The sequence below is a fragment of the Rattus rattus genome, chromosome 8, assembly GCF_011064425.1.
Source record: "Rattus rattus isolate New Zealand chromosome 8, Rrattus_CSIRO_v1, whole genome shotgun sequence".
In the NCBI taxonomy this organism is placed as follows: domain Eukaryota; kingdom Metazoa; phylum Chordata; class Mammalia; order Rodentia; family Muridae; genus Rattus; species Rattus rattus.
The window spans coordinates 48,222,513-48,236,829 of NC_046161.1; the positions used below are offsets into that span (position 1 = coordinate 48,222,513).

The 14,317-nt window shown below is 46.2% G+C and overlaps 1 protein-coding gene across 1 annotated transcript in view; it reads right to left on the minus strand.

The window, feature by feature from the left end:
* Positions 1–14,317, minus strand: part of LOC116906994 (aromatase) — a 126,495-nt gene that overhangs the window by 90,074 nt on the left and 22,104 nt on the right. The window lies entirely within an intron of this gene.

Here is a 14,317-nt window from a genome sequence, read left to right on the forward strand (position 1 = left end):
AGAGAAGCAGAATTGCTAGCTTTTCCTAAGGGAAATTAAAATATAGAAAGGGCAGCAAGGAAAACCTTGGGCTTCAAGACTTTGATAAAAATCACAAAACAAATAGAGCAGTCAAATATTGAGCGCTTGATATGTGCCAGATGATTGAAGTTGCTTCAACAAGTTCTTAGTGGAACCCAACCTCCCTTCATGAGTCACCCGCCCCTGAAAAGGATTCAACCCAAAGTCCCTCCCTAGAGGATTCCAGAGTAGTGCTCAGAGGAGACACTTGGCTGTAGCCTGACTCTACCCAAACTAAATCAAAATGCTGGCAAAAGGGCAGGGGTGAGATTCAGCGAGAGAGGCTGAGCAAAGGGCAGCAAATGCTTCACTTCTTTCCCAGGAAAAACCCAAGACTTTCTAGAACAGTTCTGTGCAGAATATTGAAAAAATGCACCCATGGCTGATTTTTCTCCCTCCTCCTCCTCCCATTCTCCCTTTTTCCCTTCCTCTCCTCCCCTTCCCTCCTCTCCCTCCTCCTCCCTTTCTCCTTCTGTTCAGAGGACTCCATGGAGCTTTTTATTGATGAATCATTTTAACATTTTAACCTTTAAAGAGGGTTTAAATATGCCAGCCCAAGGTAAATATCAAAGATGGACAAGAGTCAAAAAAAAAAAAGTAAGCATTACCTAGGAATGAGAATCAACAAATCGTGGCCAGGGTTGTGCAGCCTTTCAATTCTTTAAGGCGAGGGTGATCATTCGGAGAGGCAAGGATGAGAAATATGATATCCCTGAAGAGGGCAGGCACAAGTTCAGAGAGACCGGGAGAGTCTAGGCATGTTTGTGTGGCAATAAGGCATTTGAGAAAGAAAGGAGGGAAAGGGGAATGTTCAGGAAAAGACACTAACGGGGAAGCTTTAGGTGCCAACTGCAAACCTTCCCTGTAGCAAGGGAAAGCTGCTAAGGGCCTTTGGAATGAGGAAGAGCTAAAGTTTCACAATGATTGGCTGTATGTAGATTGGGTCCATGGCTGAGGGCCTGATGGAAGTTTATGACAAAGCGATACAGATGTGCCGGGCCCTGATAGTGGAGACGGAGAGATTATAGTGATGTCGCTCTCGGGAGCCCAACAACACGGGGCCACCAAAGTCTTCTCTCTGCAGAGCTATTGCGGGCTTGCCCGGATGTTTTTGCACAGTTCGTGACTAACCGAGAATATCTGAAATTAAAATTCCTAGTCACACCCAGAACAGACCATTGCCCCTGTGAAGAGATAGCCCAGGTGTACTGAGAGACCGTCTTAAAGATGCTCCTGGGCCACAAATTGGCAACAGAACGTGCAACCATATATCTACTGGTTCCCAGAGAAGAAGCCAGTTCCAGGGTGGCCTCGGTTTCCTCCTCATGGGATTAATGTCTCAGAGAGGAGCCCCCCTAAGACATGATTAGCTTCAAAGCTAGTCATGCTTGCACTCCTAGTTTTTACATTGTTTTGTCGTCTTCGCTACAGACCCTGAGAACCTGAACAACAATCTTATACCCTGAACCTAGAGACTAGGGAGACAGCAGTAGAGGTGTCAAGGGTAAGGGTAGACACTGCTCCCTCGGGGTAGCAAGACCTCTGCTACTAAGCAAAGGATATAACTAATGTCTTTGTAAGGGTCAAGACTTAAGCAAGATTCCCTTTTATCCGTGCTTTAAATCAGAAGCCTGGTGGGAGATGGGAGGAAAGAAACCAGCAGCGGCTCTGGGTACTTTGGGCTAAAATGAGCAGTTTCAATCAAAGCCCTAGGGAGACAGATAGGCAGGCCTCTGTCAGGTCAAAGCTAGCCTGGTCTATGCAGCTAGTTCAAGGCCATTAGGAACTACTCAGTGAGAGCCCATTCCCAAATAAAATGCATTTCTCACACCCCCAGAGGAGGAAGAAGAGAGTCTGCCCCTCACTGTCCAACTTGAGGAGAGAAATCCTCTGTGTACACATGTACATGGCTCCCAGCTCTGCTCTGAGCCACACTCAGCAGGGATGATGAGTGGGAACAAGGAGAGAGGACCCTGCTGCTCTGAGACTACCTCTACTCCCCACAGGTCAGTCCTCCATCGCTGACTCACCCTTCTGGTCAGGAAAACATAGTCTAGAAACGATCCTGCCATCCCTGGAGCCCAGTGGACAACCCTGAGTCCATTCTGAAGCAAGGATGAGTGAGGGAGAATGGGGTTAGAGGGTTGAACAAGGGAAGGTGGAAAGTTGGAAAGGCTTGGGGGAGGGGGTCTACACATACTCATGCAGCTTGAGTCAAAGGCAGAACAAACCTCGGGAAGTAAGGTCAATGCTTGGGAAAAGCTACTAGCAACGGAAGATGTTTAATTTCTTAAGAAAATGTGCTAGCTAGAGTCATAGAAGAGGGATCCTCAATTAAGAAAATACCTCCATTAAGAGAGGACTGTAAGGCATTTTTCCTAATTAGTGATAGCTGGGGGAGGGCACAGGTTATTGTGGCTGAAGCCATCTCCAACCTGGTGGTCCTGGGTTCTATTTTTAAAAGCAGGCTGAGCAAGCCAGGGGGAAACAAACCAGCAAGCAGCACCCCTCCACGGCCTCCTCAGCTCCTGTCTCCAGGTTCCTGCTCAGTTTGGACTCCTGTCCTCTCTTCCTTCTAGGATGAACAGTGATGTGGAACCCTGTCCTCCCCAACTCGCTTTGGCCATTGTGTTTCAAAAGAGCAATAGTAACCCTAACTAGAACAGAAAACTCTCTGAATGTCTTAGATTTGGGGAGGAGGGATATAAGTACTTGTTAGAATTATGTTCCAAATGTACACACACACACACACACACACACACACACACACTGAGATAGAGAGAGGAGAGAGATAGAGGAGAGAGAGATAACTGTTTCAGTGGGCATCTTTCTGTCTTGTGAATCTCCAGGCTTCGGTGTTAGTTGTACATTCTCTCTTCTCCAGACACCTATATGACTAATGTAGGATGATGTCATCACCCAGGTGTAGGCAGGTGCAAGATAGAACGAGGCCTATCATTGGATGAGAAGGAAGGATGGGCGGGAGAAAAATTTTAGAGGGAGGAGACTGGAGCAAAGGAGAAGAAGCAGTGAAGAGAACATGGAGGCTGATTTCTCTCTGCACATTTACAGGTTGTTATGAATATTCTTATGTGATGAATGTGTAAAGGGCTTTGTATGTCTAGATGGGCAATTATATCTTATCAATTAGATCAATAGTGTTGTGTATTCTTTCATGTGGCAATTTAAGTTCAAGAGAGTATGTAGTGGCTGGAGACACTAGGCCGCCACGGAATTGGGATGTATATTTCTGGCATGGTGGCAACCAGCCTTGGAAACTAGATGGGTAGAGAGACTGTTGCCAGGCTCAGAGAGAAGCCATCAGCAGTGCGATATGGGATGGAGCAGAGCAGGTGAGAGGCTTTGCTGACTGAGATGAAGACATCTACCAGATATCTTGAGGCACTATGGTGCTGGACCTAGTGCCGGGTAAAAGAAAGCCTTTTTTTAAATAACTTTACAGCAACAACTAATATGCCACTTAGGAAAATGCTCTGACTGCATCTGTATAAGGATAGAATTTCATCAGATCCCAAACTCTTAAAGGCTGCCACAGTCAGCACCTACACTCAGGAGACCTAGACCCTACTCTTCAATTTACTGGTCAATACCTTGAGAAAAACCAGGTGACCTCTGTGTCTCAGCCTCTTTGTCTATCAAGAATGACAACACTTACTGTACAGGCCCAAGTGGTCCCAAAAGTGGTAAGAACTAACACACTGAGTACCCTTGCTGATGCAATGCAACATACCCGAGGTTACTAAGTGGTTCCAGTTCCTTTCTTCCTACCTTTAACCTCTGTACCAGATTCAGTGCCCTAGTGTTCCCTCCATGTAGAAAGAGAAGGGTGGGTACAGAAAAAGAGAGGCATGTCATAAACTAGAAGATCTTGTGACCGTCCCCCAAAACCCACACATTGACATTTAATATCCAGTGTGATGGTATTGGGAGATGGTTTGTAAGTAATTCAGTAATTCTGAATCCATGGAGCCATTGTAAATGAGATAAAGGGCTTTGCAAGAATAAAGTCCAGAAAGATTTTTAGTTGTCTCTCCACATGCTGAAAATACAAGAAGCCAGCAGTCTGCAATCTGGAAGGGCATCCCTCACCACAGCATGGCCCTCCTGGCACCTAATCCCAGACCCCTCACCTCCAAGACCATAAGAAGTAAATGCTTGCTGGCTAAGTGATCCAGTCTAGAGTCACATGCAACATCAATCTGACCTACTACAATAAGGCTATAATCTTGTAAAGAATTAGTTCCTGGGGCTAGCAAAATGGCTCAGTGGGTAAACACACCTAATGCTCTTGTAGAGAATCTGGATTCAATTCTCAGCACCACATGGTTGGAATTACAACTATTGCAACTTGTAGATGATCCAACACCCTCTTCTGACTTCTGTAGGCTTTTGTTGTCCATACACGGTATAAATGCATACAGTCTCTCTCACACACACACACACACACACTCACACACATACACACACACATACACACACACAAATACAAAGACATACACATGCATGCATAAGAGAGGTGAGGGGAATCTGCATGGGAAAGGGAGAAGATTGCATGTGAAGCTTAACTCATTTTTGATTCAGTTTATATGCATGTAAAACAATTCAAATAGCACACTAAAGGCTTTGAGAACAAGAGTAATATTGAATGTAATAACACACTTATCAGAAGTTTGAGGGAGAAGGATCACAAATTAGAGGCCAGTATGAGCTGCAGAGCAAAACCTTGTCTCGAGAAACCAAACAGTTAAAGAATAAAGAATCTTCCATCAGAATATAATGGAACAGAATGCTTGTTTAAGCAAAATGAAACAAATAATCAAGATTTTAACAAGACTTGAGTCTCGTAGCATGCTATCAAGATGTCCAGGATACAGTCTGAAAGCCTGGGATGACAAGGACCAGAAAACCTTTATCAGTTCTAAAGAAAGATAAAACAATGTGCGAATCATTAAGCCCATTATAATAGCTATTATAACTATTCTTTTTGAAGTAAAAGTAAATTAAATGAATTGGAAGATAGTTCTTAGTAAAGACATTAGACTTCAGAGAACCAAGTGAATATTTTGTAACTATGAAATACAATGAGATTTTTAAAAAGCCAAACGTCTCAGTGGATAGGGTGTCATAGATCATTGGTACCTATGATCTCCGAATTAAGAAAGCTGAGACAGGTGGGTCAAGAGTTCAAGGCCAGGCTGAGCTATGTAGAGTCCAGACTGGATACTGCAGGAGACAAATGGCAGAGGAATCAGCAGACTGGAGGTAAGTCAGCAAAAGATATTTGCCCCATAAGCAGAATGAACTTCAATACTGCTTGGGACAACAGTGTTCAGGTCACTGGAGTCTTTAAGGAGATAAGATAGCACCTGATATAAAAATATATTTGAAAAATGAGTGAAAGTGTTTCCAAATTTAGTAAAAGACTGGTTCAAGTAATCAATAAAATCCAATGAAAACAATGTCCTACCACTTCTAGCATGTTACCCACTTCCCTACCCAACTGGGCTCTGAAAACATTTGTAACCCTGAGACAGAGAAAACAAGGATCGGTCCCTGACTATTAATACTGCTCACCGACCATGTATATGTATGCCCTGTGTGTGTCTATGTGACTGTGATGCACATTCTATGTATATGTGCTCTGCTCTGTGTGTCTTGTGTGGCTGAGTGTGTGTGTGTGTGTATTGGTATGTGTGTGTTTATGTGTGTGAGAATAAGGATGGGCAGAAGTGAAGAAAAGTAGGGAAAGACCCATTAGAAGAGAAAAGGAGGCTGAGAATAGGGACACTTCAAAGTAATATGAAATTGGCAGAGGAATACTGGAAATGAAGGGTCCAAGTGAGATCAGTTCAAGAGGTGGACAGGAGCAGGTAGGAGACAAGGGTCAACCAAAGCTAAGTATGCACTAAAATGCCAAAGGTAAATGCTACTTCATGTAGCTGACAATTATGCCTTGGGAGCTCCACTGTCAGGGTCTCAGTTCCTAATCTGATAATCTCAAGGTTGAGCCAAATGTTCTTCAGTTCAAAGGTTTCTGTGTGCATCAGCTCCTCGAGAGTTCTGATAAAACAGACTCAGACCTACACTGAGGAGAAAGCTGGGCCTCTCTGCCAGAGTGTTAACAAACTTTCATAATGGGCGCGACTGAAATGAAGATGGTTATGGGACAAAAACCCCAAAAAGGAGGCTCTTAGAAATTGGGTGGGGAAGGGGAGGCATGGCCTTCAGCAGCTTCCTGCTGAGTGCCCTCAGAGAACCCGGGACTGGGGCAGCAGCAGCCTGTTAGTGACTCCTGCCTCTCAGTAAGTGCACTTCCAACTTCTCCATGTTCTGAAGATGCTAAAGAGTGGAATGCCTTGTAGAGTCACATTCTGAGTTTGATGACAAGGCTGAGGACATTTAAGTCGCCTCACTTGTAATACTGCCACTTGCACACATCTCACAGTCTGGGAGCACATTGTGAGCATTGCCCTACTTTATCCTCCCAGTCGTGGTAGCAATCATGTGCCTCCCTAGAGAAAGCAGTCTGAGTCAGGGCAGAAGACCATCCAGGACAAAGCTGGAGAAAGAGCCAGCTTTCCTGGCTTCCAATTTTGTCTTTTGTTCGGCACCAAGATCAGGAGTCCTGAGTCCCATAGCTATGGGTTGCAGCCATGCTGGAGTCCAATCATCTCACGTCCTAAAGAGCCAGCCCTTCCCTCCAGGGATCAGGATGATGTTGAGCCAACACCAAGACTCTTTCCATCCTTCTCTCTCATTTGTCTCATCCAGGTCACTGGTAGAGGGCCCCCAAAACCCAGAAAGTTCTGGACCCTCACACCCTGCAGATAAAAATATCTTCCCTCTGACATTAGAGAATGCCGGGGTTTAGTCAGGTGGACTGGGTTCTCGGGACTATCACTACAGGTTTTAACGTAGCCTGACAGGGTTCCCCCATGCTCCGAGCGATCTGCTTTTACTTACTAGTCCCTATCAACATTGTCCCTTTGTCCCATTTAGCTCTGCCAGAGGTCATCCATCACTTCATAAACCATTCTTGACTCATTTGACTACAATGCCTTTTCAAGAAAAATAGAAAGACTGTAGTTAACCTGAGTCCGGTAAGTCTCTGTCATCTATTAAAGAACAAAAGAAATTTTTAAAGTGCTCGGATTCACTTTCATTCATGCATCTTTCTATCCTTTTATGGGTCGCTCAGCCAGGTCAAAAGCTTAGAGCTGGACACATCGATTGCACACCTGTAATCCCAGCACCTGGTGGAAGCATGACATTCCTAGAGCGTATTAGGGCTAATCCTAGCCTTCTCACTATAGTGAACTCAGACCACCCTGGGATACACAATACCTCAACACTATCCCAGAGTACTGTGCTTCCCATGCAGGATCTGGAACCTTCTACCTTCTGCATGGAAGTTAGCTGAGAAAAGAATAAAGTTTGATATTTAGGGTCGTCACTTGGCCTTGTACTGGCAATGTGACCCTGGAATAATTAACTTCTCAAACTTGTTTTGTCATCCTTTAAAAGAGAGTAGCAGTGCTTGTTGTGATGAGACCATTGCGAAGATGTTACGTCACAGATATCATCTCTGAAGTATCTAATACAGTATCCTTCCAGTTCTTATATAGGATGGGCAAGAGAGTGAACAGGTAATGCTGGGTAGTTTGGGATTTAGCCCTCCAACCACAGCCATGTCATTGATAAAATGGATCTGGAAGCATGATTTTTGCAAGAGGATTGAGACCTAAAGATAAAGAGTTCATCATCACAGCCCTGGGGCCATGTGAACCCTAAAGAAATGAGCACCTCAGAGGTCTCACAGGGACCAGTATCTCTAGCAAAAACAGTCCCCAGGAAGGTTGTAAAGAGTCCTCATATCAGAATCAGTAGAAGCAGGAATGCTGGACAAAAAAGAGACACCACCGAGTCCTAAGCCACCAAAAGGTCAAGCTCCATACTTTAGTAGACGGAGCAAGAGTGCCTGCCTGGGCCAGGACATGGGACCTGGCAGGCACTTGCCCTTAGGAATCACTACCACATATAAACCAGTCATATGGTGTGTCTTCCATGGCCTTATGATCATAGCCACCCCGATGTGTCTGAAGGCCGCATCATCAATGCAAGCTGCCAGGTAAGCTCTAGAGAGGCAAGAAACCGAGGAGCAGTGTACCCTTTTATCTTTTCTCACAATGATCAGTATCTCTGGGTACCATCACAAGCCATCTAGTGCCTATAGACTCCTTGAGCTGCCCTATACAGGGACAACGGAAGAACTCCATGGGACACCAGTGATTTCATCTTCCAATCCTACTTTGCAACAAGACTTTCAGGATCCTCCCTGGAGAAGCAACCTACTCTCCCAGTACCACATCCCATTGCACACACAAGGCTGCTTTAGCTCTGGCTACAAAAGTCTTGTTCCTTTCAATGAATGCTGGGTTCCTCCACCTATCCCATTTTCCTGTTGGGAAATCGGTCACCAAAGCTGACCATACTGTACCCTCCTCAACGATCCCCAGACCCATGAACAACTCTTCACCTCTAGAACCATTTCTGTTCAAGCCACCATCACAAATTCCTGTACTTTTAACGGACTCACCACATCTTGCTCCCTTGACTGATCGAGTCTTCTCCATCCCTAGGCCCATGATAATTATATAGCACATGATGCTAGGGTCATGTCAAAAACTAACTCTTATTACTCAAGCAGTGCTGGAGATTGAACTAAGGATTTTGGGCATGTTAGTGTGGACCTACACCCCAAGATTTCCCTGTCAATTTTATTACAAATAATATGCAGAGTTCCCATAGCTCCTAGCCTCTCCCTGCATCCAGATGAGGTCAGTGCTAAATCTGACAGAGATGATAAGTGTCCCGTGCGGATAAGAGTCGCTTTGAGGAACAGAACACATCTTTGGCCCTCTTGGCCCTTTCTGCTGGCTTAATCAGCATGAGGTGTCTGAAGCCTCACTCCCATAACGGATTAGGGCAGCTAAGAATGCTGGAGCATCAGGACAGGTGACTGGGAACCCAGAAGCCAGAGTTAAGAGATTTGTCTCAGGCTTTGTGGATGAGAAACAACTCTGTTTCACTCTTCTATTTTTCTGTCACATAAAACCCAGCCTGATTCAGGATAGAAATAAAAGGCAGGTAGGCTGTAGGTAGACAGAGCTCAGGAATGTAGGTTTTATCGAGGATCAAGAAGAGAAATAGAATCAGGGAGCAGGAGGACCCATGGGAGGTGGGGCGAGGACTGAGAAGGACGTTGAACACCAGACCAGTGAGCTTTTGACTCCTCCTGTGGCAGACAGTCAGCACAAATAGACTCTTCCTCAGGACAGGACTGCCCAAGGTCGTCAGCAACCCAGCAGTATCCCACAGTTCTAGACAGCCTCTGCGACTTTGGAACACAAATCAGACGGGGATTTTGTTCTTTGACCTCAGCCAGAGCACTGGATTGTGCTGCCAGCTCCCCATTCCCACCTCACACCTCAAGAGGAGACCTGAGGTCTGCCAGCAGGCTCCCAGGCTGACCATTAACTCAGAGGACCCTTCTGGACCCCTGGTCAGCCACCTGGAAGGCTGAGTGGCGAGGCTTATTTTCTCCTGCCCTCAGTTTTAGAAATGCCGGCACTGTGTTGGTTGCTATGTGTTTTCTAGCACTGCTCGACGGCCCGGAGACGCCTGTCCTGTTGCACAGGTGAAAAAGTCAGGTTCCAAGAAGTGAAAACCATCTCCCAAATCTACTTAGCTGATGGCAAAGTGGGAGGCGCGAAGCCATGTTGTTGTACCCTAGAGACAACTTACCACATTCCAGCACCTTCTCAGCCTTGCCAAAGAACAGAGAACAGTCTTGTACGCTGTTCAAAACTACCAATTAGGAGAGTATTAGAGCTCAACAGCTATAATAGTCACCTGCAACTTTTCCCATAAACTCCAGGCTTTGGTACCACCTGGTTGGTGTGCTGACAGAACAAAGGCCCCAGCCAGGCTCCAGATGTGATATGCCTCTACAGCCAAGGCCAGCATCCCATCCTGGAATTAGAGAATCCCCACCCTGCCTCAGCATTAGCTAGGCATGGGCTGGGCCTCAAGTCCTTCCCAGCCTAGTTCTAGAGGTCGCACAAATTCCAAATGGTCTGTTCCATGGAATCAAGGACCTCTGTTCTTCGTGGTCTTATTGTGGGAGGCAGGGAGGTCCTTTGTGCTCTCAATGAGGCACTAGGGGAACCAGGAATGAAACTCACAGGCTTATTCCTTCAAAGCGAAGGGATGTATCACCTGTTTCCTACTCCCCAAGGCTGGGAGAAGGAAATGCTGATGGCCTGGTGACCTCCATGCCATCTGTGTGGGAAGAACACATCAGATCCTCCCCAAGATCCTTATCATGGGCTTGTCCATCTATAGACCCTATCTCCTATATAGGTATCATAGTAGCTTTTACAGAGTTTCAATATAGTCAGTCACTTCTTAAGCTGTATCGTGCACATTAAATTGAGTCTCATTCATCACAAGGAAAGTTTTCACCAAATTATACTTTGCATAAATATAGCTAAAACTCAGGAGTAGATTCCAAAAGTTTTGACCCAAGACCAGCTACTTAACTGTCATCTTGGAAACAAATTACCTTCCTGCACTCCCATCAGGTCACGTCACTCGATAGCCACAGCTGTCGCTAGGAGACAGCCTCCTGTCCATATGGCTGTCACAGAACGTGCTTTTTATCTATTGTTTTAGAGTTAGAAAGTTTGCAGGACACAAGTGGTCATTGAAATGAACATTTTCTTGTTCCCAACGCATTTGACAGAAGCCCAGCTGCGTCTTGTTAGGCTTCCAGGAGCATCTTCCAATAGCCTTGGTGTGTCCAGCGTCCAATGTGAGCCACACATTCCCCCAAAAGTCGATCTTTTTCTTCGTCCTTCTGACTGTCATCACAGGAAAGACCACAGGAGGAGTCAAAGGGAGTGGATGGAACTCTCTAGCGTGTAAGAGGGGCCCTCTGCACTCACGCCCAAATCTGAGGGACAGGTCGAGTCCTCCAGGCTCTGGAGTCGTCAGCTGGCCACACCATTTGTGCTCATGGCTCCATCAGCCCTGTCCCATCCACTTAATTTCTTTCACATTCCTTTCCAACCTCACCTTAAGTGTCTCAGCGCAATATCTTCCTCCCTCCTGCAATCAAAGTCAAGTCAGAACAGAATGCTCATGTTTTTATATACTATAAATATAATAAACTTAACCTAAATTCCCAGCAGAGATTTTAGTTTGTTAAACAAAATATTCATCCATTCCCTATATGACCAACATCCCCATTTCAGACAACTTTTCTTGCATGAGAATTAACCCACATTTATTGCAGGCTGAGGCAGAGTCTCGAGGGCAGGCATCAGCTGCTGCGGTCTTTTCTGTTCCTTCAGTCTTCTGATGGCTACAGGTGACTTCTGGTGACGAAGAGATGGTAGAGCGTAGGTCAGGCCCTGCATGGCCATCATTTTCATGCAGGGAACCACAGTGTCAGATGCCAATGAGCTCACTTCATCTTCTTGCCACAGAAGGAGCAAGTGCACTCTGGCATGCTGGCCGGTTTCACTTATTCTCCATTTTCTAGAGGAGTCACCACAGCAGGTCCCGCATTTTCCGGACAATCAACCTTCTTGCTGCATTTCTAACCATAGTCATGGAACGCAGCCCAAGCCGAAGAGCCTCGGAATTAACTCTTAAGGCAACAGAACGTCAGTGAGAAAATGAGATAATTGTGTTTATAATCAGAAGAGAGAAGCTAGATCCAAGAAAGATTTTAGCGTATGCTCTGTCAGATAGTGAAACAAAATCTTTGACAGACACGTCTCACGTCCCTGGCGTGGCCACAGCAGAACTGACCACAGCTTACTGTGTTAACCATATAGACATGCTGGATGGATTCTCGTTCAACTTTTCACAGCTTAGAGAGTTTGTCATAGGCAGCAGGATTGGTTTCTGACCAGTGTTTCTTCCCGCCACGCTGGCAGTCTTGTGAAAGCATGCCGCGATGCTTCGCATCGTCAGTAGCTAGTGCTGCGGCGTGCCCACACCTAGCCAAAAGGTTAAGCAGGCAGACTGTGTAGGAAGGGCCTCTGGGACTCTGAGTGCACTTTGCACGCTCAGCCTCTCTCAGGCCAAGGACAGCTAGGGAGCCAGCTTGTGCTGTGGTCTCCTGCTCTGTCCCCAAGAATGGCCATGGGATCTCGACATGGCCGGTGCCTGCAGGTTGTTTGCACTGAGTGCACGATCAGATTTTCCATGCTGTGAAAATGGAAATCCTGATGCCTACGCCTATAGTGTGTAGCTGGTCTCTTTGGCTACTTTTCTGTTCCTATTGCTACCACCTTTCTCCACCTCAGCCCTTCCAAACCCCCTAACTGCACAAATTAGTGTAAAGTCTTCCCGGCGCTTGGATGGAAAGGTGTCCAGGGACCCAAAAAGCCCAGCAACCACACAGCTCTGAGAAGGTAGTGGTCGCAGAAGGGTGTCCTTGGCATGAGAGGCCCAGGGAACCACACAGCTCTGAGAGGAAGCCTCCTCAGCAGAGGTGCTGCAGCTCCCAGCCGGCTCACGTCACTGAGGAGCTCAGGGCCTCAGTCCCACTCCACTTTCTTTGCTTCTCCCTTTGCTTGCTGCCTCATGAGAGAGTCACCAGGGCAGCACATCTCACAAGAGATTTACGTGGAGGGCGAATCCAGGCATGGCTGCTTCTGCTCACAGAAGATGCTGCGGAATCGTGCAGAGGTGGGGCTTATATATAGGATTTCTTTAGGACAGAGCTTTTCCCGGGTCAGAGAGAGATTTCGAGTGAGGATTGGTGGGATTTCACGTGTCCTGGAGCTTGAGGAGCCTAGGGATTGGTGGATCCTCCTGTCTGAGGATTGATGGGGGCCTGTGGGAAGCTCGGGGACTGGTGGGTAGCGCTCATGGATCGTGGCTTTTTCACCTCCTCTCCTGAAATTGGGCCCATGGATTAGGATGAGAAGTGCTTCCCAGCCTCAGGCAGCTTTGGCTGAGCAGTCTGGGAAAGCTGGGGGAGAAGTGCTGCTGCCACCATGGACAGCTCCTGTGACGGCTGCAAGCCAAAGGGGGAAAGTTGTGGCTTCGCTTTTGACCAGGTGCCACCTTTTGTGACAGGTGTCCCCATTTTGACAGCTCTTCAGCATGTCATGCTTGAGGGACTACACTGCAGTAGGAGAAGGCTAGCAGGGAAAACAGGTATCGATGTTGTTAACCACCTTCCTGCTGATTCTTGCAGGCGTCAGAGTTCCTTAGGGGCGTTTTGATCTTCAGCGGTCAGGGATGTCTCCAGCAGCTGCAACAGCAGCAACAGGATGAGCAGCAGCCACCACCTCCCTCAGAGACTCTTGCGCCTTTGTACCCTCACCGAGTCTATAGTTCCAAGTGTCCACACAAAATTATTTTCAGCAGGCAAAATCAAGCACAGTGCCCAGAGCCGCGAGGCAAATCAGCAAATCGTCAGCTGCTGTAGGCGCAATCTGAAGCAGCCCTATATCACACCTGGGAATAAAGTCACATGTTCCCTGCTGTTTCTATGTTTTTAGAAACTAAACTTCTCACGGTATTTCCCCTTTCTGTTTTCTTAGGCCAATAACCGTCGCAAGCGTTTAATGAAATGATGAACAGAGACATTTTCAATGAGACCAAAGCGCCAGGATTCAGATCAGAAGGCAATGCTTTTCAGTGGAGACCTCTCCTCGTCAAGCTGTAGATCAGCTTTCATGTGTTGGTGGTATCCACAGCTTTCAACTTCCTGTCAAAACATATCTCTGTGTTCCCAAAGGCAAAACTCTCAGCAGGCTTGCATTCTGGCGTCAACACATGCTTAGAATATGTACAGGCTAATTTAATTCCTACATTTTCGCTCCATTTGTTTGTATATGTTGTTGTTGTTGTCTCTAACTCAGTGTCTCTCAGGCGGCTACTGTTTTCTTTCTCTTCATTAATATTTAGAAAAACTTCTAAGTTAACAAAGCATTATTTGTAGTCTATCTCTGGGTGATTTTCTTCTTCCTTTTGTTTGTCTCAGCATCTGTCTTAAAAGTGTGATTTCCAGTACTGTACATCCTATAGGGATTGTGTGTAGTACCCATCATTATGCGCTTTATATTATTATATGCAAGGGCATGGTCCAATCTAAGATTTTATTTCATGTTTGATTTGATATTAACCCAGGTATTTCTGAGATACATTTTAG